The sequence below is a fragment of the Mesocricetus auratus genome, unplaced genomic scaffold (genome assembly GCF_017639785.1).
Source record: "Mesocricetus auratus isolate SY011 unplaced genomic scaffold, BCM_Maur_2.0 Super-Scaffold_100018, whole genome shotgun sequence".
NCBI lineage: Eukaryota > Metazoa > Chordata > Mammalia > Rodentia > Cricetidae > Mesocricetus > Mesocricetus auratus.
Window position 1 is genome coordinate 47394620 of NW_024429199.1, and position 23462 is coordinate 47418081.

The window sequence follows — 23462 nt, forward strand, 5'->3', positions numbered from 1 at the left end:
ACGCTGCTTAAAGGACCTTGCACTTGCTTTTGAGTGATGGCTGGTTTACGGCCGGACAATGGCTACAGGGTGTTGTGTACTGGAGTAGACACCATTGAGCCATCCACTTTAAAACAGGTCATCCTGTGCCCAGCTCATCTAAATAAAAGGAAAATATCCTACAATTTCTATCACTTCTAATTTTCATCTGAATCTCAGCTTCTAAAATGCTAGATGTGCTCAACAGCCATCCTGGGTTTAGAACCACTGTCTTTTGGTTATTAATCTCCTTGAGGTGTTTGAGTCAGTCCTCCTTTATCTGGAATACTTTCTATGACCAGTGCCTTCTCCCTTCCCGTGGGGAGCAGTGTGCAATGACATTGGCAGGGTGTGGCCAATTAGCTTAGAGTTCAGAACCTTAGTATCTGAAATAAAAGTCAGCAGGTGTAGGACGACCAGTAATCTCAGCCATCAGGAGGCAGAGACAGGAGATCTCAAGGACTACCTGGGTAGCTAGACTGGCTGAATCTAGAAGATTCCAGTTCAGCAAGAGTCCCCTCATCAGGAAATAAATTAGAGCAATAGAGAAAGACATTAAATATAAACCTCTGGCCTCCACACTCATGTATTCACACTAACACATATGTGCAAGCGTATATAGGCCACACACACACACATACGAACATGTGCACACACACACCTATGAAAGTCAACCTGGGTTCACACCCAGTAACCTGCCAGACAAGCCCTGAAATGTCATCTCCATACTTCTTAAAGAACCAAACACTGGCTTTGTAATCCACAATTTCCTTCCTGAGGTTTACTAAGATGATTTTAACTGACCGAACTGCTCCCTCATTCACCTAGTGATGACTGGACACAATACCCTGCCTCGAGGCTCCCAAGTCCCTCTTCAGCACCTTGGAAAGTAGCAAGACTCCTAATCTCTTCCTTCCAGCCTGGCATCCAAAGTGCCTTTCTTCCTCCACAGCATGGAGTATGGGGCGTGAATACCCATCCTCCAGGGTCACAAGCAATCCAGGGTCCTGTGGTCCCTCTGTGTTCAGCTTTGCCTCTGTCTTGCTTGTCACTCAAGGGGAGGGAGATGGATGGCACATTCTGTGCCTCCAGCATTCAGGCTGTCATGATCGCCCTGTCCTCCACAGACCATTTGGCTACACATTGCAATGTCAGCTATGCACACAGGTGGCAACTGTCCTGGGTTAGAGTCCCACACTCCCAGCTGAGTGAATTGATTACCTCAGACGGCACTCCAAAGCATAGCCAGTCCAGGCTTCAGCGACAACGGAGGAGGGTGAAAGAGACCCTGCTAGGGGAGGATTGCAACTGTATCTGGCAAATGTAATGCACAGGTGCTCCCTCTTCTAGTTGGCACAGAGTGTGAGAGTATTAGGGCTCACATATGGATGCATGCGTGTGTGTGTGTGTGTGTGTGTGTGTGTGTGTGTGTGAAGCTTGTGGATAAGAAGACCTAGGTCAGCTCATGTGACTTCAAGGATAAGAAACAGATTGGCTGGGATTTCTTGAAACTTAGAAATGCAATCATCAGGCTTGTGTTCATGTAAGTGACATCCCACCTGAAGATTCCACACACTCCATTCACTAACCCTACTGGCTTCTCTAGAAGAGGGCAGGTACTCTGCATGTACTCTGGTCAGCAAATATATGCCCGTCCTTACTCAGGTGTGTTTATCGCTTCCTGCTCCCAGATGCTGTCTTGGTTTCCCCACTTCTAGAGAGAAACCACAGAAAGTAACTTAACTTACAAGCCTCAACCCTCCCGTCTGCAATTAACTGGCTTATGCCTTAGCCATTAGCAGACTGACTGTGGGGCTCTGGTGTCTGCTCCATCAATGTCTGCCAAGCCAGAATCTCTCCTCTGCCGACACCAGCCCTCTCTCTGTACATCACAGTGGTGAGACAAGCGACACAGGAAGCATGTTTTCTGATTGACACAGGTGTGAGAGTGTGAAAGCACACTTACAGGTGTGTGTGTGTGTATGAGAGAGAGAGAGAGAGAGAGAGAGAGAGAGAGAGAGAGAGAGAGAGAGAGAGAGAGAGAGAGAACACTCTTGCCTGTGTGTGAGTGAAAGAGAAGGGGCAGGTGATGGAGAGATGGTTCCGGGCACACCCTTTTGATCCATGACATCATTCTCCTATCCTATGACACACTGGAGAGTGGAACTTCTGGCTATCACATTAGTGAGATTCTTAACTCTTAATTCATTGTGCAGCCTTCACTAATCTTCAGACATTCAACACTAAAGGCCGTCTCTAGTAGCAAAGACTCTATTCATGTAACCTTTCCCCACTTTTAATTTTAGATTTATCGATTATCTAATAGCCTTTCCCCATGATTAAGTAAGACAAGCGCTGTCGCAGCCTGCAGCCCAGGAAGGCTGAGAGTCTCACACTGGACAGTGCCACCGGGGTAGCAAAACCCTGCTGATTGGCAGCCAGGGTGCCTGCTGTTTCTTTGCTTTGGGCATAATGGCCCCGGCAGGATATGGGAAATCCACTCACATACAGCTATTGAGAACAGTTCCATAAATGAACCATTTCTGCAATCGTGTAGAGTTTAGAGAAATCACAAGAAGTGGCGGGACATCTGGTGGCTTCTTCACAGCCAGAAGTCTTTACCACAGCGTTTCTGAAGGCAGGAGGCTTCTCCCCAAATCCACAGTGAGCCACAGCAGACCAAGAGCTGTTTCCTAGGCAAGACATGGTGCAGCCAACCGTGCCTGATCTGTGTGGAGGGGACAAGGGAAGGAGGAAGGGAACCTTAGGCTTCAGCCTACTCCAAGGAGTGCCTGCCAGTCAAACTCAGGTGTGGTCAGCAAAGCTGCTGTTGGCAGAGTCCGTGCGGAAAAGCGGGTCATCCGCCTAGGGCCCAGAGATGGAGAGCGGAAGAACGGAGACTCTCCTCTGGAGAAGAGAACCATAGTCAAGCCCAACCTTTCCCCAAATCTCAGCTTCCCTGTCCACCCGGCCAATTTAAGAGCCGACAGTTTCGTTCACCCTCCTCTTCCATTTCATGACACCCACACCCACAGTGACAGGAAGGGGCTGGGGTCAGCAGGATCAGCTCATTCTCGCATTGATCGGAGGAACTGTTGGTGAGTTCCCAGCATCAGAGTCTAAAGCGATCCATGTCTCCTTCTCCTCCTCCTGACACTTGTTCAGGGTTTAGTGAGCGCTCGCCCATCACCAAGTCCTTACTGTGAGATAAGACATGAGTGAATGGCTAAATGCATAGTTGTTTTCCTCCTTAATATAGGCTTTTTCTGGGGTAATTATGTGTCATGAATTTGTAACATCCTGATTTCAATTATTCTTTCGCAATGCTCACATTCAGTCCAGGGACTCTTGCTGGAACTGTCTCCAGCTGCTCACTCAGTCAGTGCAGCTGTGGGGACCCAGCTTTGAGTGACAATGAAGACCTTGCAGCATTCAAACTTTGTAGTTATCGATAAATGCCCTTGTTTAAAGGCACACTACAATACACAAGTCCTAGAAACAGATCTGTGTGTTCAAATGCAAGTACAAAAATCAGTTACCAAGCAAGAGCTCCCTCTACATTGAAACCTCTCACTTTCCCAAGTCATTCAAAAGTTATTACAGACCACCACATCTAGAGAGAAGCCCTTTACCTACCCAACAGGTTTCCCTCTTATACAAGAAAGGGGACATGACAACCTTTTTAGGGAGCTGTGAAAATGCCTTTGTTTTCCTCTCATTTCCATTTGAATCCACACTGACTCTGCATTTCAATATCGGCAAACTAAGATGTCAAACTTAGTCCTTTTTGAACCTGTTAGAAGAGGAAGTGGGAGGTACCCTTGAGCTAATTGGTACAGGAGACCACTTCCTGAACATAACTCCAGTAGCAAAGACACTGAGATCGGCAGTTAATAAATGGGACCTCCTGAAACTGAGAAGCTTCTGTAAGGCAAAGGACACAGTCAGCAAGACAAAAAGGCAAAAAGATCTTCACCAACCCCACATCTGACAGAGGGCTGATCTCCGAAATTTACAAAGAACTCAAGAAGCTAGTCACGAAAACACCAAAGGATCCAATCAAAAAGTGGGGTACACAACTAAATAGAGAATTCTCAGTAGAGGAGTCTAAAATGGCCGGGAGACACTTAAGAAAGTGCTCAACATCCTTAGCCAGCAGGGAAATGCAAATCAAAACAACTCTGAGATAACATCTCACTCCTGTCAGAATGGCTAAAATCAAAAACTGCAAAAACAGTTTATGCTGGAGAGGATGTGAAGAAAGGGGAACATTCCTTCACTGCTGGTGGGAGTGCCGACTCGTACAGCCACTTTGGAAATCAGTATGGAGATTCCTCAGGAAAATGGAAATCAGTCTACCACAAGACCCAGCAATTCCACTCTTAGGCATATACCCAAAAGATGCACATTCATACAACAAGGATGGATGTTCCACTATGTTCATAGCAGCATTATTTGCAATAGCCAGAACCTGGAAGCAACCTAGATGCCCCTCAACCGAAGAGTGAATAGAGAAAATGTGGTACATTTACACAATAGAGTACTATTCAGCGGAAAAAAACAATGGAATCTTGAAATTTGCAGGCAAATGAATGGCACTAGAAGAAACCATACTGAGTGAGATAACCCAGTCACAAAAAGAGAAACATAGTATGTACTCACTCATATATGGATTTTAGACATGAATCAGGGGAGTGCCAACATATTATCCCACTGCCAGAGAGTCTAGGAAATAGAACCCTCATCCAGCAACTGATGAAAGCAGAGGCAGATACCCACAGCTAAACACTGAGCTGAACTCCTGGAATCCAGTGACAGAAAGGGAGGCACTGAGCTGAACTCCTGGAATCCAGTGACAGAAAGGGAGAACTGATGGGCAAAGGAGTTAAGACTGGGCTGGTTTAACCCACTGAAACAGCTGACCTTAACAAGGGGGAGCTCTTGGACCCCAGATTGATGACTGTGTCGAAAGCATGGGACTGACCCAGACCCCCTGAATGTGGGTATCAGGGAGGAGGCCTAGGTAATGTATGGAGGGTAGTATTTACCCCTGGTGTACAAATAGACTTTGAGTGCCCATGACACAATGAGGGATGCTATCTCAGCCAGGACTCTTGGGGGAGGGCCTAGGCCCTGCCCTGGATGAAATGACAGTCACTGGAGATCCACCATGGAGGGCCTCACCCTCCCTAGAGATCAGAGTGGATATTGGGTGGGGGACTGGGGGACCTAGTGGGGAGGGTGGGGGAGGAGGGGAGGGAAAGGGAGTTAGGATTGACATGTTACAAGCTTCTTTCTAACTTAAATTAAAAAATTTTTTAAAAAGGTGAGTTAAGAAGAGTCTAGGGTCTCATGTGGGATGCTACAAATCTCTTTTTGGGAGCCCATTCCCCATGGAGGGATACTCTGTCAGCCTAGACACACGGGGGAAGGGTCTAGGCCCTACCCCAAATGATGTGACAGACTTTGATGACCCCCCAATAAAGGCCTCACTCTCCCTGGGGAGTGAATGGAGGGTGGGATGGGGGGTTGGTTGGGGACATGGGAGGTTGGGAGGGAGAGGGAACTGGGATTGATACGTAAAACAAGATTGTTTCTGATTTAAATAAAAAGTCATAAAATAAAAAAAGCTTTTCTGATTTATTACTCACATTAGCATGCCATAGCCCTTTGAATGTTACAAGTTCAAGAGCACAGCTGTCTGTATCCAGAAAGCATTTCTTCTCCCTCTATGAAAACACCGGGGCTCACTCAACTTCCAAAGGACATAGGACGACTGATAAACCACACAGTTGGGTGCTGAAGGTACTACAGCGAGCCTGATCCAACATCAGTGAATTTGGGATGGGGAGATGGCTCAGGGGGTTAACAGCTTACTGCACCTTCATCAACAGTGGTCTTCAGATACATTATCCAAGTACGAGTCTCCAACAGGGTACATACTGGCTATAGAAATCAGTATGTAAGGAGTATGTAGCAGTTACCACACAGCCCACAGAGCAAACATGTTAAGTAGGACAGCAATGATAAATATAAGCCAGCCCTGGCAATGATATATGTGCAGTTCATGACTAGTCAAGTGTTCTTTCTGAATTATACATACACATATGCATTAGCTATTATATATAACCTGTATCAATAATCTTCATTTAGGGAAATGTTGTTAAGCTTCCCTTTATTTCTCAAGCCATGCATTCTATAGTCACCTACATCAGCCTATCAAGAATGTTTCCTATTGAGTGCTTTTTCTCATGCTAGTATGACGCATTTTTGTTCTGTTTTGTTTTGTTTTCGATACAGGGTTTCTCTGTGGCTTTGGAGGCCAGACTGGTCTCAAACTCAGAGAGATCCACTTGCCTCTGCCTCCCAAGTGCTGGGATTAAAGGAGTGTGCCACCAACACCTGGCCCAGTAGGATACATTTTTAACCTTTTACATGCCTCAAACTTGTCTGAACCCCAACATTTTAGATAACATAGCAACTTCAATATAAGGTGGCTTCGCGCACACATACAGACACATCACAGACAGACCTCTGCTGCTGGCTGGGTTGTTGTCTCAGCCTACTGGTTTACCTGCTCTCCTGTAGTAAACCTTCAATGTTTGTGGAGGGTGTGTGGGAAACGAACTCTGCCTAGCTTTTCTAGAGATGTTTTTGTTCCTGGGACTGGAGAGAAGGCCCAGCAGTCAGGACTGCTTGATGCCCTTACAGAGAACCAGAATTCCCAGGACCCTTAGAGCAGCTGTTCATAACTCTAGCTCCAGAGGAACTGATGTCCTCCTCTGCCACCGCGGGTAACTGAACTCACGGATGTGCATGCGTGTGTGTATGTGTGTGTGTGTGTGAACATAAATATAAATATTTTCTAAAACGATTATTTTTAAAGACCGTCTTACAGTGGGTCATATCTGGATCAGTAAAACTAAGTGGTCAGCGGATAAATAGCTGGGCAGCCTCCTCCTATCCTCTCTTCTACATCTTCCATCCTGAACCAAGAGTATCTGAGTGCGAACATAGTCTTTAACCTTTGAGCAGCTTACAAGTTTGCTTCAATGCTCAGTTCCCACTGTGCAAGAGAGACCCCGAAGGTCAGCCAGAGATGACTGACAGGTGCCTGTTCCAGTGAATGTTTACTTTCCTCCAATAGATCTCGCCGTCTTCAATCACAAGGGCTATGCTGGACTCTCCAGTTTCTTTCCAGTATCTAAGCTTTTGTTTAACAGTCTGCTAATGCGCTTGTTCGCCTCCACTGAAATCACAGCTTGGAGAGCCGCGATATTGATACCAGGCTGTTATTATTTTGGCAGTAGTCACCGAGTTTGAAGTTTCAGACAAAATTAGAAAATGCTTTACAAAATAAAAAAAACTTCTAAGACATATTTAAATAAAAATAGAAACTCTAAATAGCACCAATTATGACAAAAAATAAGTAAACCTGCAATTACAACTTTCCCAAAATGAGATCTCCAGTCCAAAGAACTGAAGCAATAAATCCTTCAAATTCTTAAGAAATAACAATGTCAAACAAACTCTTCTGCAAAAATGCAAAGGACATCGAGACCTTAATAAAATAAAATAATATCTATGATGAAAATATTTCGCCAAGCTAGAAATGGGAGGCAACAAATGAATCTCATGAGTAACCTATAACACAGAATCACAGCTGCACATGTGGAGGCTGGCACCTAGCCTAATCCATCCTTTGTCAATAAGATACCTTTGTCCCCCTGTGTGAACTTTGTTTGGAACTTTCCCAAGGCTGCAAAAGCCTGTGCAGAACTTGGTTCAGAAAATTGTGGTACCTGATGAATGGAGAATTTGCACTTGGCATTGTCTTTTGGAAGCCTCATTCAAGTTGTTCTGAGCATATGGTAATCAATTGAGTCCCCTGAGGCTGGGGACCCCTGCAGCCACCAAAAGGCTGAATGCATCCTCCAGGTGTCTCTGAGTCTTCTTCCCACAGAGGGTCGTGAACCCGCACCTGAGCAGCAATATCCCCGACAGGCCATTTTGAATGTGCTCCTCCAGCAACTGTGATATGGTGACAGCCTCCCATGAAAAACTTAACTTCCTGCCAGAGAACTAAAAAAAAAAAAAAGAAAAAACTGGCTCCAAATAACTGGGGTTGGTTTTACACTCACAAACAGTCATGGATGGGGCTGACTCTACCTTCCCAGGGTGAGTTTTATGGTGGTAACAACTTCTGGAAATGATTTCTGGGATAAAATATTGAATTAACATTATTATCCTTCTGTGCCCCGTTACATGTTTAACGAGTGTTTTTTACACAGATTGCAATGGTCACCGGCATCCGGGTAGACTTGTAAAAGGAATCGTTATCCTGCCACTTTAGAATCCTTCTTTGCTTCAGTTCTCTTGAAACTCTTCCAGAGAAGAGATACACACCCTCCTCTCACTCTTTACGCCTCTCTGGGGCTTCCGCTGGATGCTAATTGCAGTACCCTGCTTTGTCTGCTGTGGTCCGTGGTGATTATGGGTCTCTCTGTGACTACTTCCACATAAAGTCAAGCATAAACTGCTGTTTATTATCAGCGTATATAATGTGCCAGGATTGCAGAGGAGAAACATCCCTCCAATGGGGGGAAAAAGCTTAGATAAAATAGATGTTTGTATTCTAATTGCTGGAGGCATGGCTACTCTTACTTTAGTCTACACCAGAACTGGAAAATAAAGCAGCAAAATATGTTGGGGGAAAGCCAAGCCATAGCTAACACACATTCTCCTGGTCTGAGCTGCAATAGCCTGGCAGAACATGGGAATTCGAAATAAACTAGTCACATGACAAGGATACTTTTCATCAGTAGCTGTTATGGGGGAAGTTACACCCCAGCCCCCTACCCTATCTCTGTCCAAACCCTGCTGCATCTCAGAAAGCCCGCCAAGTGATGACCCCTTCTTCAGAGATGCTCAAGACCACTCCCACAGAAAACAGACTCATGGTTTTTCCAGTTTCTCTTTCCTGCCTCCTCTCTGGAGGGCTGGAAGGCCATCCGGGAGCATTGTATCCATTAAACATTGATTTTTTTCTAATTCGGTTTGATTTGGTCTGATTTGGATTCCTGCATCAGTGGAGAGGCTTATTGGGTGTAGAAACTTTTCAGTAGCAGGTCATGTTCACACAATATAAATGATTTATAGATGGCCAGGTTATGATTTTCTGCAACAGTGTTGCCTTAGATTTCATTTGGTACCATTTTGAAACATAGTCCAGGAGGTCCTGGGAAGAAAAAGTAGCAGACACACTTTTGTACCTTACCAGTCATTCTCATCTCTCGTGAAGTGAATATCTCCTTACAAATCATGAACTCTTTAATCTCTCAGGTCAATGAGGAAAAAAACTGTAAAAAAATTTCAAATAAGCACTTCACAGTTGAGGTTGCACAACCCTTGTGTACAAATCTGAATTACAGATGCTCCAAGGTTTGGAACTTTCCAGAGGGCAGATATGACGACACATGTGCATAATTCCATATTGTAAAACACGAGTCCTCATCCATTACTAAAGATCCCATAGCTGCTTCTCCCAGGGCTGTGAGAAAACACTCGGACAACAGCAACTTGGGGCTGGGGTGTCTGTTTTAGATCACAGTTTCAGGTCACAGCCTATTGTGACAGGGAAGTCAAAACTTCAGCAACTTGAAGCAGCTGTCACTTTGCACCCACGACCAGATGAAGAGGACAACGCATGCGTATAGGCTGCTGCCGCCAGGCTCCTTCTTTGCTGTTTATTCCGGTCCTGACCCCAAGACCAGGGAATGGTTCTGCCCAAAGTGAGCAACTCTTCACACCTCAGTTAACACAACTGAAATAATCCCTCACAGACGTTCTCAGAGGCCCTTCCCTCAGGTAATTCTAGATTGTGTCTTACTGATAATTGAAACTACTGTAAACATTATATAAAAGTATCTCTAGCCCATGGATATAAGGTACATCCTAAATTTATAATTGGGATCCAGGCCCAAGACACTATGTTCATGTAAAGATCTCAGAATACCAAAAAAGGAAGAGAAGAAAGAAAGGAAGGAAGGGAAGAAAGAAAGAAACATAGAAAGAAAGAGAAAAAAGGAAATCATTGAAAAGGGATAACCCCAAGCACTTTAAATAATGAATACTAAGACTACACAATGGCTTTCTTATATCTCAGTGACCTCAAACACAAACTATCCCTTCCTCTAATGGTATGTAGACAATCACTTAATATATTCCACTTTCTGGAATAGTGAGACATCAACCATGATCAGAGTTTTTCCCAGACTCTGCAGTTCTGAAAAGCTGTCAAAACATCAAGCTTAGCCGGGCGGTGGTGGCTCATGCCTTTAATCCCAGCACTCGGGAGGCAGAGGCAGGAGGATCACTGTGAGTTCGAGGCCAGGCTGGACCGACAGCCTCCAAAACAATACAGAGAAACTCTGTCTCGTAAAAACCAAAAAAAAAAAAATCATGCTTAATGACCAATGTGTGTCAATTTGTGCATGTGTGTGCATGCATGTACACTTGTATGATTTACAGAAGAGAGAACAACTTTTCCTTTCAATTTGGGTATATATATATATTTGCTTTAAATGCTCTAAATGCCCTGGTTTACCATTAGGATTGATGGAGAAAAACAACTACAAGATGCTTCTTATGACATGGGCCATAGGGACAACAGGGTTAGTTAAGTTTCCCACAACCCACTGAGCTGTGGTGGTGGTGGTTAGGGCCTGTGTGTCAAGTCCAACAAAACCTCATTGTGTGGAAGGTCTGGCCCCTAAGTGAGGGTGCTATTTTATTTATATAGTGGGAATCCTAGAAGGTAGACCCAAGTAGGGAGAAGTTGGTCAAAAACACATGTGTGACCTTGTGAGGGTCTCTTGTCATTCTAACAGCTCTCACTCCTGCCCAGTTTCCATGACAACACAGCTCTGCTCCTCCATACACTCCTGTCATGGCATTTGTCCTCACTCCAGGCCCAGGAACTTTCACCCATAATCCAAAATGTTTCTTACTTCCTATTGGCCAATGTAACAAAAAGCCTTTTATCATCTGATGCAGGAAAGCCTGACTCAGAATTGAACCCTCCATACTTCAACGGGCGTCCCAAACATTTGTGACCTTCCTCTGGTACGTCTACATCTCTATGAATTTCCAGAACTGCTGTATTTAAAGGAAAACAGAAGACTATGTACAGGGAAGCATTTTGGCAGATGTCATCATATCGCTTGGGATGTTTGTAGTTTTGAATAAGCTTTCTACCCACAGGAAACACCTTCTCTGCCTTGCTGTAATTAAAAGGTGACATGTGGGTGTTAGTTTTCACCAGTCAACTTAAGAAAGGGCACAAAGCTTACTGGAACAACTGGCGGTGATGCTGATTTAATTTCACAACCCCTAAGTGGGGACTTTGGGGGCAAAGCCCTTATGACTATTACTATTAAAGTATTTTTTAAAATTTATTTCTAAAGTTTCCAATTCCAGTAACTTGCCTATGAAGACAAGGCATTTTCAGAATTAATCGGTGCAAAGCAATAATGGGAACTGTGGAAAGACCATGTTTACAACACAGTAACGAATCTCCCAAGCCAAGCTCCTGCTTTCCATCTGGGAGCATGCTTTGCAATCTGGGTTTATCAACACACTCAGCCTCGTCCAAGCTGCTGGCACAGAGTGTCTGGAACCAGCAGGAAGCAAGTCTGTAGGGGAAGAGTAGAGCCCTGGACCACATCAGGATGCAGCAATCCCTGACTGTGTCCTTTCCCTAGGGTTTGAGAAGAACACAGCACACAAAACCGCACAAACTTCCAGGCAAGGGAGAGTCTCCCATTGCCAACATCAGCAGGGTCCTTCTCAGCAAAGACCACATTTGCCAGGTCCTTACAGGCAAGAATCTGCTCATCTCATCTGGTCGATGATGGAAAAGAAAAGAGCACTTCAGATTCAGAAGCCAAACCACCGTGCCAAAGCTACAGACGCTGTCAATCCCATCTGCTCATTGGCTCCCAAGCTTTGTGTCTGTAACTAGGTTTAAATCAAGTTACAGAGGAAATTGGTGTGGGGAGGTGAAGAAAAGGAAAATATTTACACATAGAAACAGAGGGATGGAAAGGCAAGATAGAGAGGTAGATGCAATAAGACCCGACCGAGAGAGAAACAAAACGTGGGGACAGGGAAAAGGCATAGAGACTAAAACACACTCCTCAAGTCTCCCACTGGCATTAGCACACCAGAAACGGAGATCTTCGGGTGCTAGCAACTGAGGTAGCCTCTAAGAAAGCAGGAGTGCAATGGAAACTAATTCAAGACAGCTTCTATTCTGGGTAAGCATCCCCTGTGTCGTAAAGACACAGTTCTGGTGATCTGTTCATCATGGTGCACCCAATAAAGGACATGTGACAGCTCTTATGTCAGCCTATTCATTTGCACGGCTCTGACAGTTCTAATGAGGAATGTCCCCCATAGTCACATGCATTTGAACACTGTCCCCAGTAGGTGGTGCTGGTGGTGCTGTTTATGGAAACTGTGGAACTCTTCGGAGGTTCAGCCTTGCTAGAGGAAGTAAATCATATGGACAAGCTTTGGGAGCTGATAGCCTCCCCTACTCTCTCTCTCTCTCTCTCTCTCTCTCTGTTTCCTGTGTCTCTCTGCTTCTTGCATATGAATAAAAATGTGATTAGACAGCTTCCTGCTCTCACCTTCTGGTGTCATGCCATGCCTATCCTGTCATGATGGACCTTCCTCATCTGGGACAGTAAGACAAAACAAACTCTTTCTTCTATAACTTGGCTTTGTCATAGCATATCATTATAGCCACAGAAAACTTGCATGCACATACATATGAGAAATTCAGAAGTCAAAATTATCCAGAAAAAAATTCCTAGAGAAAATTCCAAGTTAATGAGGGAAAGAGAGGGAGGGAGGAAGATAGAGAGAGAGAGGAAGGACAGAAAAATAAAAAGAGGAGGAGGAGTTATTCAGGTAGTTAGCTAAATCACATGTTTGTTGGTCATTTATTCTCTAGAGTTCATGAAAATAAAACATACTAACAGTAGCAGTGAAAGGCAGATAATAATTCTAGAAACCACACTGAAAATAAAGAGAACAGAGAAAAATGCACTGTGGACTCAAACACACAGTGACCACAGCAAGAACAAGGAGTTTGGGGGACACAAGGTAGATGGCAAGAAAGGAAACTGAGTCAGAGACACAGCCTAAAAAGCGTTTTCCCAGTGAGACTTGAAGAGCTGTGTGTCAGACCTGATAGTGAGCTCAATAATGCTGAAAGAATTAAAAAAATAAGTGTGTTATCCCTGCTGCTCAAACAACCATTCTGACAAGCTGCTGGGTAAAGGTTACCACCCGAGTACCAGAATACCCTACTATCTAGATTTAAACATGCAAAGAGTAGGATCCTTCCATTACATTCAATTTCTAATTTATATTTAAACATTTATATCAATGTCATATCAAAATTGGAGAGGGAAGTAAAAGTAGCCTATCACCCCAATTTCAAAACCTTTATTTTTATTTAATTATTGTACTAAAGGAATGCCCAACTTTATCTTTGTAGCACGGGATCCAGGTTAATTGAAAGCAAACTCCAGGTGTCAGGCCATCTCATCTACACAGAGTGTATAAATGGTATTTGCCCTGTTGAATTTCTGTTACTGGGGACTGGCTTTGCTCTCACTGCATTCCAGCATTGAAGCCCCAATCCATAATACTTTGCGATGTGCTTGTATTAGGGGTAGGTACGTGGTAGGCAATTAAGATGGAAAGACATGGCGAGATCAGGGTCCTGTCCCTGTGTGGTCATTGTCCTTACAGAACAGAAGAGGTCAGGGATGCTCAGGTGAGGTGCGTGTGCAGACACCCTGAGAAGCCCACCTGCTGATGCCCAGGAGAGGGGCCTTGGCAGGAATAACCTTGAATAATAAAGTCAGGCCTGATTTCTTAAAACCATTCATGTTAATGTGGTTTTACAGGCACAAAATATATCTGATGGTTTTTTCTAAGTCTTAAATGTCTCTTTATTTTCGTTTTATGTGTGTCCATATCTTGCTTGAACATATCTAAGTGTACTGCATGCGTTCCTGGTGCCCACAGAAGCCAGAAGAGGACACCCAATCCCTTGAAACTGGAGCTAGAAGCTATGATACAATGTCATGTGGGTGCTGGGAACTGAACCTGGGAACTCTGAAAGAGCAGTGAGTGCTCATAACCATCTCTCCAGACAACCACTTTTTTATTTTAATGCACGTTCTTTTCAAAACACAATACACAAAAATGCAAAATATGCAACATATCAAGGAATATATAAGATACTGAATGACCTTCAATACCTAAAGTTAAAAGCATAATTAAATTGGAAGAACCCAAAGAAATCTATCACTTCATAAAATATTTAAAGATCCAGTTACTGAAGGCAAATCAGTTTCAATAATTGAATCATAAAAGGTTCAAAAGATACAGGGATGTAAACAAGAGGGTTTAGAAGATGTGAACACCCTGACTCTCATTATGTGTCAAAACACAATCAACTCTCTTTATTCATGATGTACTGCTTGTATTATTTTCTCCAAAAATTACACACACACACACACACACACACACACACACACACACACACACACACACACAGCCACACAGCCACAGTTCCCAATATACTAGAAAGCAGACTATGCAGGGAGGGGGAAACACAAAACACAAAACTGAACAAAACAACAACAATAACAACAAAAACAGGGAAGAAGGAACAGAGATGGGAGGGGGAAATCATTAAAACCCCAATGCTAAAGCCGAGAGGGGCCCTGGTCACGCATGCGCTGTCCATGGTCCTGCTTATGCACGGTATTCTTCTACAAGAATAATATCTCTTCACACAACAGTGTGCTGTAACAACTCAAAGTCCTGGGCCATTAGAAAAATAAGTATTTACTAGAAAAATATAGCAAAACATAATTAAAATAGCAATTAAATAACATAATATTGTAAATACAGCAAAACAGAAAATCGGGTGCTATAGAAAAGCTACTTTCTGTTGAAAAGGAATAAAGTCTATAAAACTCATCCCCACGGGAGAAGATGTGCGACCTGGGATCCATTTTCCCCCTTTTTCTGTCAGACTGAGTCCATTCTGGGCAAATACACCACCTGTGCTGACTCCACCCCTGATACCCGAACATTCACATCAAAATTCTTGGACCAGTTTATCTGTTGATAACAACCATGCCTTTGCCCAGATAACTCCATAAAATACAGCCACACCAAAGCATTCCCATCCAACCCCTCCCCTCACCACCAACTTGATAGTGTGGATTTAACCGTCTGTCATTGAAAGATTGGGTTCATTTGCCTTACAAACTAAACCATTTGGAGTTTAATTAGTTTTAATGTATCCTTTTTGTGAGAAGATGCATAATTAATTACTTTGTATAACCGATCTGCAATAATTGGATTACTTCTCAGGAAAGCACCTCTAGCATTCCTCTCCCAATGTGCTGGAGCCCCATGTCAAGACAATTCTTCAGTTTGTTAACTTAAGGTAAAGGACTGATTGACAACAAAATCCAAGCCTGAATTAAAGTCCAGCTATAATATAAAAAAAACAAGCGGGATCTTGAGAGAAAAACTTCAGCTGAAGGTTTTTAAAAAAAAAAACTTTGATGTCTTAAATAATATCAAGCTAACAGATGTTTCTGTAATACAGAGGGTGAAATGGCTGTTGGGTACAATATTTGTGTCTTATAGAGTGATGAACTGACTTCGTAACACACTGCTGAGTTTTGTGTTTCCACGTTTTTAGCATGTACATATTTTATGCATTGTACTGAACTGTTGGCTGTGGAGTATAACATGCCAGCGTCTTCTCTGTAATATCTGTGGTAGGTGCTAGGCACAGTCATGGAAAGGACACTAACCCTGTGCGTGCATGTGTGTGTACATGCTGTGTGTGTGTACCAGCATGTATTGTGTATTAGTGTGTGTGCCCATGTGTGTGTGCCCATGTGAGCACACATGTGTGTTAGTGTGTGACTGCATGTATGTGTGCCACATGGGCATGAGTGAGAAAGATATCCTTAGGAAGGATACTTCAAACGTTCAAGACCTTCTCTGAGTGTAACTTGATTAAGGTGAGAAAAAAGACAAGAAATCCCGTCTTTATATCATTTATAGCTGGTGAGTTGTTTCTAGGGAAATTTCCTGAAGGTACCCTTTCACAGTGAGAGGCATTAGCACGTTGTGCCTTCAGCTGAGGTCCCTGCTTAATGGGAAATGCTATGCGCACGAAGTGTGTTTCTGCTAATAGACGCTAATGAGGAGGAACTGAGCCGAGATCTGTCGCTAAGCAGATCCACATCAGGAAATGAGCCTCTTTGGACCGTTTATCCCAGGTACAGGACAGAGTGCCATGGTTGGGATGTCACATGTCTTTTGTTAGTCCTGGTTTTATGGCTCTATTCCCAGTCTTCATGCTTGCCTTATTCTAGCTGACGCGTACTCAAAGATTTGATAAGGACATACCATGGGATCTGCTGCATTAAGAGATTGGAGGAAAAAACCCTTGGGAATATTAGACTCCTTCCATAGGGAGAATTTCACAAACTTCTACAAAACAGGGCAAAGGAAGTGTGTGCATGCCAAGGATAATACTGTAGCCATCCTGTGAGTGTTAGTGCACTGTGGAAGGGTACTGGAGAAGGATCTGGAGGGCTGTACGTGTAAGATAGTTATCTTCACTCTGACGGAATGGAGAAAGGGGTGTCACAGATAAAAAGAGGGAGAAAGCACAATTATAGATCCTTCCTAGGGAACTGTGAATCTCCCAGTATCTCAGGATTGTTCTGTGGCGATCTGATCTCTATAAATTCTGGAAGATAATATTTATCTTTCCAAATGCGTTTTGAAAGTAGTGTGTCCGGATGAGGGTTTTTAGTTAATGAGCAAAGTAATGCCAAAAGTTAAGATTAGAAAAGGCAAGGAGGGAACTCCACGCAAGAATCATTTTACTGTGGTAGTAAAAATAACACAGAGTTCTCAGAGCGGAATAATTAGATTGAGTTTGGTCAGAAACAAAGGGGAGAGATGGTAGCCATGCATCAGGGAATGTGCATCTCTCTGATGTCACCCTGCATCACCTGCCTAGCTGGGGCCACAAGTGAAGGAAGGGGGGAAGGGGGCTGAAGTATCAGTTGGTACCTACCAGGGATGGTGATGGAAGAAGGGGAGATGTGAGCAGGGGATTGTGGGCCGTTGAGCTTTCCATCATATCATCAGCAACGCTCAGTGCAGGTGACTTACAGGGAATGTGAAGTGTTTGCATTCCTCCACACGCCCCAGGGAGATGATGCTCATCAGAACTCTGCTCTTGCTCTGCCTTTCAAGTCAGCCCAGCAAGTCCATGGCCTTTCCTCTGACCAGACCCTCCCTTCTTGATAGAAGTTCCTGAACTATTGCTAATGTCTTGCCAAAGTCACTGAGCAGTGACTGAAGGCTCAGAGTGAAGATCAAAGAGGAAACTGGGACTGGGCAAAGGTGGGGGCAATGAGAGAAGAGAATGGAAAACAAGGCTTTCCTATTTGATGTCGTTAGAAAGGTAGCAGAGATTGGTATCAGGGTAAGATGTGGATAGAAATAATCTCTGCCTCTCCTGCTACGTCAGAATAAGAGAGATGTAGTCTACTCCAAAACATCAGAAATTGATTATACTTTTTTTTTTAGAGATTTTGAAAAAGGCTTCAAATTGGATCTGTTTTCTGTTGACGTTTTCTAATTAAGGATGAGAAAAAACTGTATGACCCAAACGTTTAAGTCCTAACTCCTACCAACCCTGTAGCGGCCTTCTGTGAGTCTTCACTGTGCTGAGGCTGCGGAGGGAGGCTGGACTTGGGGTTTCTTCAGCTATGAAGCCCCGTGTTTTTTCACACGCGATGGGTCACAAATTCTTTGCATCACAAACATAAAAGTTTAAAGATATCGCTTCGACTCTGCGCGCGGAATCACACCTGGATGGCCACTCGGCCTTTCTCCAGAATATCCGCGGCTGTGGGCGGGCGTCGCTTGATTCCCACTGTGTCTGCTCCTTCGGACAGCTGTGGTTTAGGAACTCAGCATGTCCACTGACCGCCATCCACCCGCTCCCCAGAACTGCAGGGGTTGCTTATTGTCTTTGAGAACGGGCAGAGGGGGGAGCCCATTTTCCATCATAGCAACAATGTTCAAATAGGAAAGCATTTGTTCCTGGAAGAAGGTTTAGAAAATGTAACAAAGAATGAATGGAGAAAACGCCCTTTGCCTTGCCCTTTTTTTTTTTCTGTCTAGTGTTCTTCTACCTGTGTGCTTTAAACATGATAGACCTCAAAACTGAAGGGAAAACAGGAGGAGTGGATCTGGGGGAAGGGGAGGTGGGAGGGCAGCAAGGAGGGGACCCCCAGCCAGCACGCACTGGAAACAGAACCAAACGAAAAGGAAAAGAGAGTCCAAATCAACTTCGAGAGAGGCACTTAAAGGTCGAGGGAAATCTTGATTCGGGGAGCAGTTCTTTTTTAAATGCATATCCGACAAAAATCTTGGGTTTAGAATATGTAAAGATCTCTTAGGACTTATAAGGAGAAGACAGAAAACACTTGACACTCAGCTGGGAACTGGAAAACCAACCTCTAAATATCGCAAGATATCAGCAGTACATATAATAAGCACAGGCCAGTGATGCAGGGGCCACCCCTGCTCCTACTCTCAACAGGGTTAAAAGCAGCAAGCCTTCATAGGACTAGACTGTGGAGGAGTGACCAAGAGCCCCAAGCAGTTAGTGGGGATGGACGGTGCCTCAGAAAGTGTCTTACAAGCTAAACAGGAACTTGTCATTCAACCGAGGGATCCTTAGCAATCCATCCAACAGAAAGTTTTTTACACAAAGGCCATTTCTTCATAAAAGGAAAAAAATCTGCAGCTAAGTACCAAGTGTCTATCAGCTGGTAAAATGATAAGCAAAAGGGAAGCAATTCATATAATGGGCCGGTCACTCAACAATAAAATGAACCATTATATCTGTTGTGCCCAGACTATGAACGCCCCGCCCCCCCAAACTACCAAGAGACCAGATTCGATGCGAAAGCAAAGAGTCTTCTTAATTTACGCATTAATGCAGGTCCTCTGTCCATCTGACACATCGAGTGGAGTAGTAGGGACCCCGAGCAGCAGAGTGGCAGGGCATATATTGTTGTAGAGCAAGGGGAGTGGGGGGGCCGCTAGTTGCATAGCAACAGTCTCAGGACTGGTGTGCATCTGTAGGCTTGAGAAACCTGTCCTGAGTTGATGGGTCAGCTGCAGCTGCAGGAAGGTTGTTATGCCTGGAGGCAATCCCAGGGCCATTGCTACCTACTGAGTTCCACTGTTATACTGTAAAGTACATCCAGAGCCTGCCAGCGGACTTCTGACGGGTCCCTTGCCACTTGGAGGGTATCTAGCTTCCTAGTGACTAGAAAGTCAGGCAAGGTTGAGGGCTTGGCTGAGTCTGGGGCCTAAGTCTCGCTGGGTCTTTTCTGCAGCCTGTCATGGCTGCCAAAGCAGGAGGCTGGGTGAGGGCCTGCCTGGGCCCTTCAATATCAAGCAACAGCATGGATAAATCTGAGAAGTATTATAGGATGCAGCTGAACAACGTGACAAAACCAAGTGTTGGGGACAGAGGGCGGAGTACGGATTGTCATAGTTCGGGGTCAAGGGAGGCCAGTGACTACATGGGTACTCAGGGGCAGCTTCCACATCAGTGGGGATCCTCTCCATCATCTTCGTTGGGTGCGATTTCACGGTTTGCAAATGCTTGTGGAGACGACTGGATTCTGTCTGGAAACGTGTTCCTTTATATATGTAAGTTCATATCACTAAATAATTAAAAATGCCACAAAGCAGGCAGGCAATCAACTCTGCAACTTACTGGGGTTTTCCCCACAAAGGCCTCTCCCCAAAGCTCACAAGGGAAGGCATTCAGAAGTGACGGGGCTCAGCTGGAGGAGATGACCTCCTACGACTTCATCTACACCTGGCTTGTGCTGAGCTTCTCTGTCCAGGAGTCTCTAGCACCCTGTTGATGTTTAAATCGTGATCCGTTAACAATAAAAATGTAAAAGTTCCTCAGACACGACAACCATGGCTAAGTCATCGGCAGCCAGGGCAGAAGGGTGTATTGCACAATATTACTCTAATTTTTTTCCCTGAAAGGAAAGTATATATTTTCAGAGCAAAATGGGAACACACATTAATTTTTCATTTTGCTCGTATTTAGAAATGTGGCACTTAGAAGTCCCGTGTACAGATGCTAAGCGTTGGAAAGGAAGCTTTAAACCCTGCATGTTATATGCACTAAGAAGTGAACATTCCAGAGGGTTTCTGGTTAGCAGGAAGGTCAGTGGTCTCAGGAAGCAACCATCCTATCCCGCAGTCTGCTAGAGGCATAAGTGAAGGTATATGGCTCCGCAGGCTGATTAAATATCGAGGCTGAATGCATGGAGGCAAACAGAACTTAAGAGTCAATGGGCGCTTACACACTCCTTCAGTACCAACCTTCATTTCTACTTAGTTGCTTTCTTCCATAGGCACAAATTCAATTACTCTTTTTTTTCTTTTTCCTTAAAAAACATGTACTGGAAAAAAGTGTGATTTGCTGTGTGCACCAAATAGAAGATGCCTCTCCTGATTCTCAACTTAGTGGGTTCTTGTTGAGAATACTAATCGTGTGAAAAAAATAACATATTTCACGTCGACTTTCAAAGGGTTGAGCGTAAAATTACAGCCCCGGGGGAACCACCACCATAAGTCTTTGTCATTGGGGCTTCGAAGGGTGTGACTAGGACATCTAGCACAGATGACTATAATATGCAGACATAACTGTGCCTCTTCACAGACTCTACTCTCTGAATTCCTCACGATATAAAACCAGTCATCCTGACAATTTCTGTGTCTCAGCGTTGGAGTTTTTACCAAACGTCTCTCGGCAGCTATCCTGCAATCATTGTGCATTGAAGAGACATGTATGGTTACACCATGGAGGAATCGTGTGGGACAACAGTATGGAATTGGGAACACTTTCAAATTAAGTCTCTTATGCATCTTCCATGCTGCTCAGTCTGTGGAGGGACGGGCTACAAGTGACTAACTTACGAGGTGCGGCTGCCCCTGGGAAGGTGGGTGTTTCTCGAGAGGCATTTATCAACCCGTGGGGTGTGTTTTCCATTTTTATTGCTGGTCACGCTCTAATGTGTCTGGAGAAGAGATAGTGAAATTGAAATTGGACTGGCCCTATCTCCCCACACCAGCCAAGAGCTGGCGGCCTGGAAAAACTGCCGTGTGGCTCTTACCTCTTTCAAGCGAAGAATAAGAGTATCTTTAAGAAAGTTTTTTATGACTTCTGGAGAAAGTTAGACTCTACTACCTACATGCATGTGTTTCGAGGCCCAAATGCCTTACACGCCCTCCAACGCCACACTTCTCCGTTGCTCTCCCAAGCCAGCTTAGCTTCTGAGCCTCACTCAGTTTCCCTCAGAACCCACCTCCTCTGTGACTATGCCATCCCACTCTCTGAGTTCTGGTGTTACAGGTAGTCAGCATGCCTGCCCAGCTTTATGTAGGTTCTAGATTCCAGCTCTCAAGAAACCAACAGAGATCTGAAGTCCAGCCGACTAGTCTCATCAGACTCTCTGAAGCCCTCCTGTCTATAACTGCCCACCCCCCACCCCCCACCCCAAATCCTTCACTTCCCGGGATCTCCATCATTCTATACCTGTGAATATTTTACTTGTAGGCCATCTATGGAAACAATATGTAGATATTGTTAAACATCACATTTTCTGGGAAGAGGGATAGAAGGCTATATAAAAGCACCTACCTACTCTTGGGAACCCAGAGTCCTACATGGATATACAGAACTACATTGTTTCTCAGGGAACTGAGAGAGCTAAGACTCATGTATGCCCAAATTTAAAGAGGTATACTGTGGTGTAGAATGGTTTTGGTCTTTACTCTTTAGGTTTTTTGGGGGGGAGGGGACACCCCCATTAAGCTCCCAAATAAATCACGCACGGAGTCTTATTCTCAGTTATGAGTGTCTGGCCTTAGCTTGGCTTGCTTCTTGCCAGCTTTTCTTAAGTTATCCCATCTTAACTTTTGCCCCTGGGCTTTTCCTGTTCTCTTACCTCTGTAAATCCTACTTGTAATTTAAGAAAAGATGAGAGAAAGATGCCATGCAACAGGGTTCAAGCAAAGTGGTTTTTTATTAGGGAAAGGGACCATAAAAAGGGGAAAGGGGAGGGGCGAGACCGGCCTCTGGAGACAGGAGCAGCAGAGAGAGGAGAGAGAAGGAGGGGGGAGAGCGAGTAGAGAGAGAAGGGGACCAGAGGGAGAAGCAGAGAGAGAGAGGAACAGACAGAAAGAGAGGGAGAGAAAGAAACAGAAGGATGGGAGGTGGACAGGGCCCTTTTTAAAAGGGGACATAGTGAATGTGCACAGGTGGTGCTCTCAGTGGCTGTAGCTGAGGGCGTGTCCCGTCAGGACCCCAAGGACAGGCGAGTACAGACACCTGAATGCTAACCCTCCTCTTACTCAGTGGGTTGCTGTGTACTGGATGACTGGGTGGCTGGCCCCTGACGTCCTCCTCTCCTTGTTCTCTTGATGCTCCTTTTCCTCATTCCTCCTTCTGTCTACCCTCTCTGTCTGCCAGCCCGCCTACCCCTTGCTCCTGCCTCACTACTGACCGTTCAGCTCTTTGTCATGCGATTTAGACGGGCAAAGAGTCACAGGTTCACATCGTTAAACAAACGCAGCGTACACAGAAGCAACACGACTTAAAATAACATTCTACCACAGTGTACAAACAACGACAGTCTAAAGATCCAGCGCTGGCTTTCGTAAAGTCAGCTGTATATGCATATGCTAAAGGGAAAATGAATTTATGTGTTTGGAATTACCTTCCCACTGACTGACAGAAAGTTAAGAGGGGGATGGGGAGAGTTGCAGAGGGGGGAAATGGAGAGTAAATGTGATCATTTATTGCACACATGTAAAAATGATCAAGAGTAAAGGAAATTTTCAAAATAATATCATAGAAGATTGGCAAAGCTGAGTCCTCGGGACAATTTGATCCATTTACTTTGAACACAATTACTAATGTAACATAAAATGTATTACCATAATCTCTGTGTTTCAATATGTTTTTGTGTAATTGTGGATTTTTATTTCCCTGCTTATGTATTTTTATATTAATTAGATGTATCGCAGTACAGCACTTTGATTGCCTTGTGGCTTTTACTGTATTCTTGAGTTAATTTGGTTCTCTGGGAAATTACAATTGACATTTTATTATAGCTTAACTTGTATAAATATCATGACAATTTTTAAATAGCATCACTTTTCTTTTCTACTGCATTTCATATTCCTAGAATTCTCAACTCTGTAAA

At 44.3% G+C, this 23462-nt stretch overlaps 1 protein-coding gene across 16 annotated transcripts in view; it reads right to left on the reverse strand.

Moving 5' to 3' along the window:
* The window catches only part of CUNH6orf118 (chromosome unknown C6orf118 homolog), a 174639-nt gene that overhangs the window by 84269 nt on the left and 66908 nt on the right, over positions 1-23462 (reverse strand). For 2 of the 16 annotated variants that reach the window (XR_005869449.1, XR_005869447.1), the window contains exon 10: positions 2641-2746. The exons of 12 other annotated variants lie outside the window; for them this stretch is intronic. The gene's annotated coding sequence lies outside the window, so the exon portion shown is untranslated. Of the gene's footprint in view, positions 1-2640; positions 2747-9295; positions 9378-23462 lie in introns of all 16 variants that reach the window. 2 more of the 16 variants (XR_005869448.1, XR_005869450.1) reach the window with 1 other exon arrangement.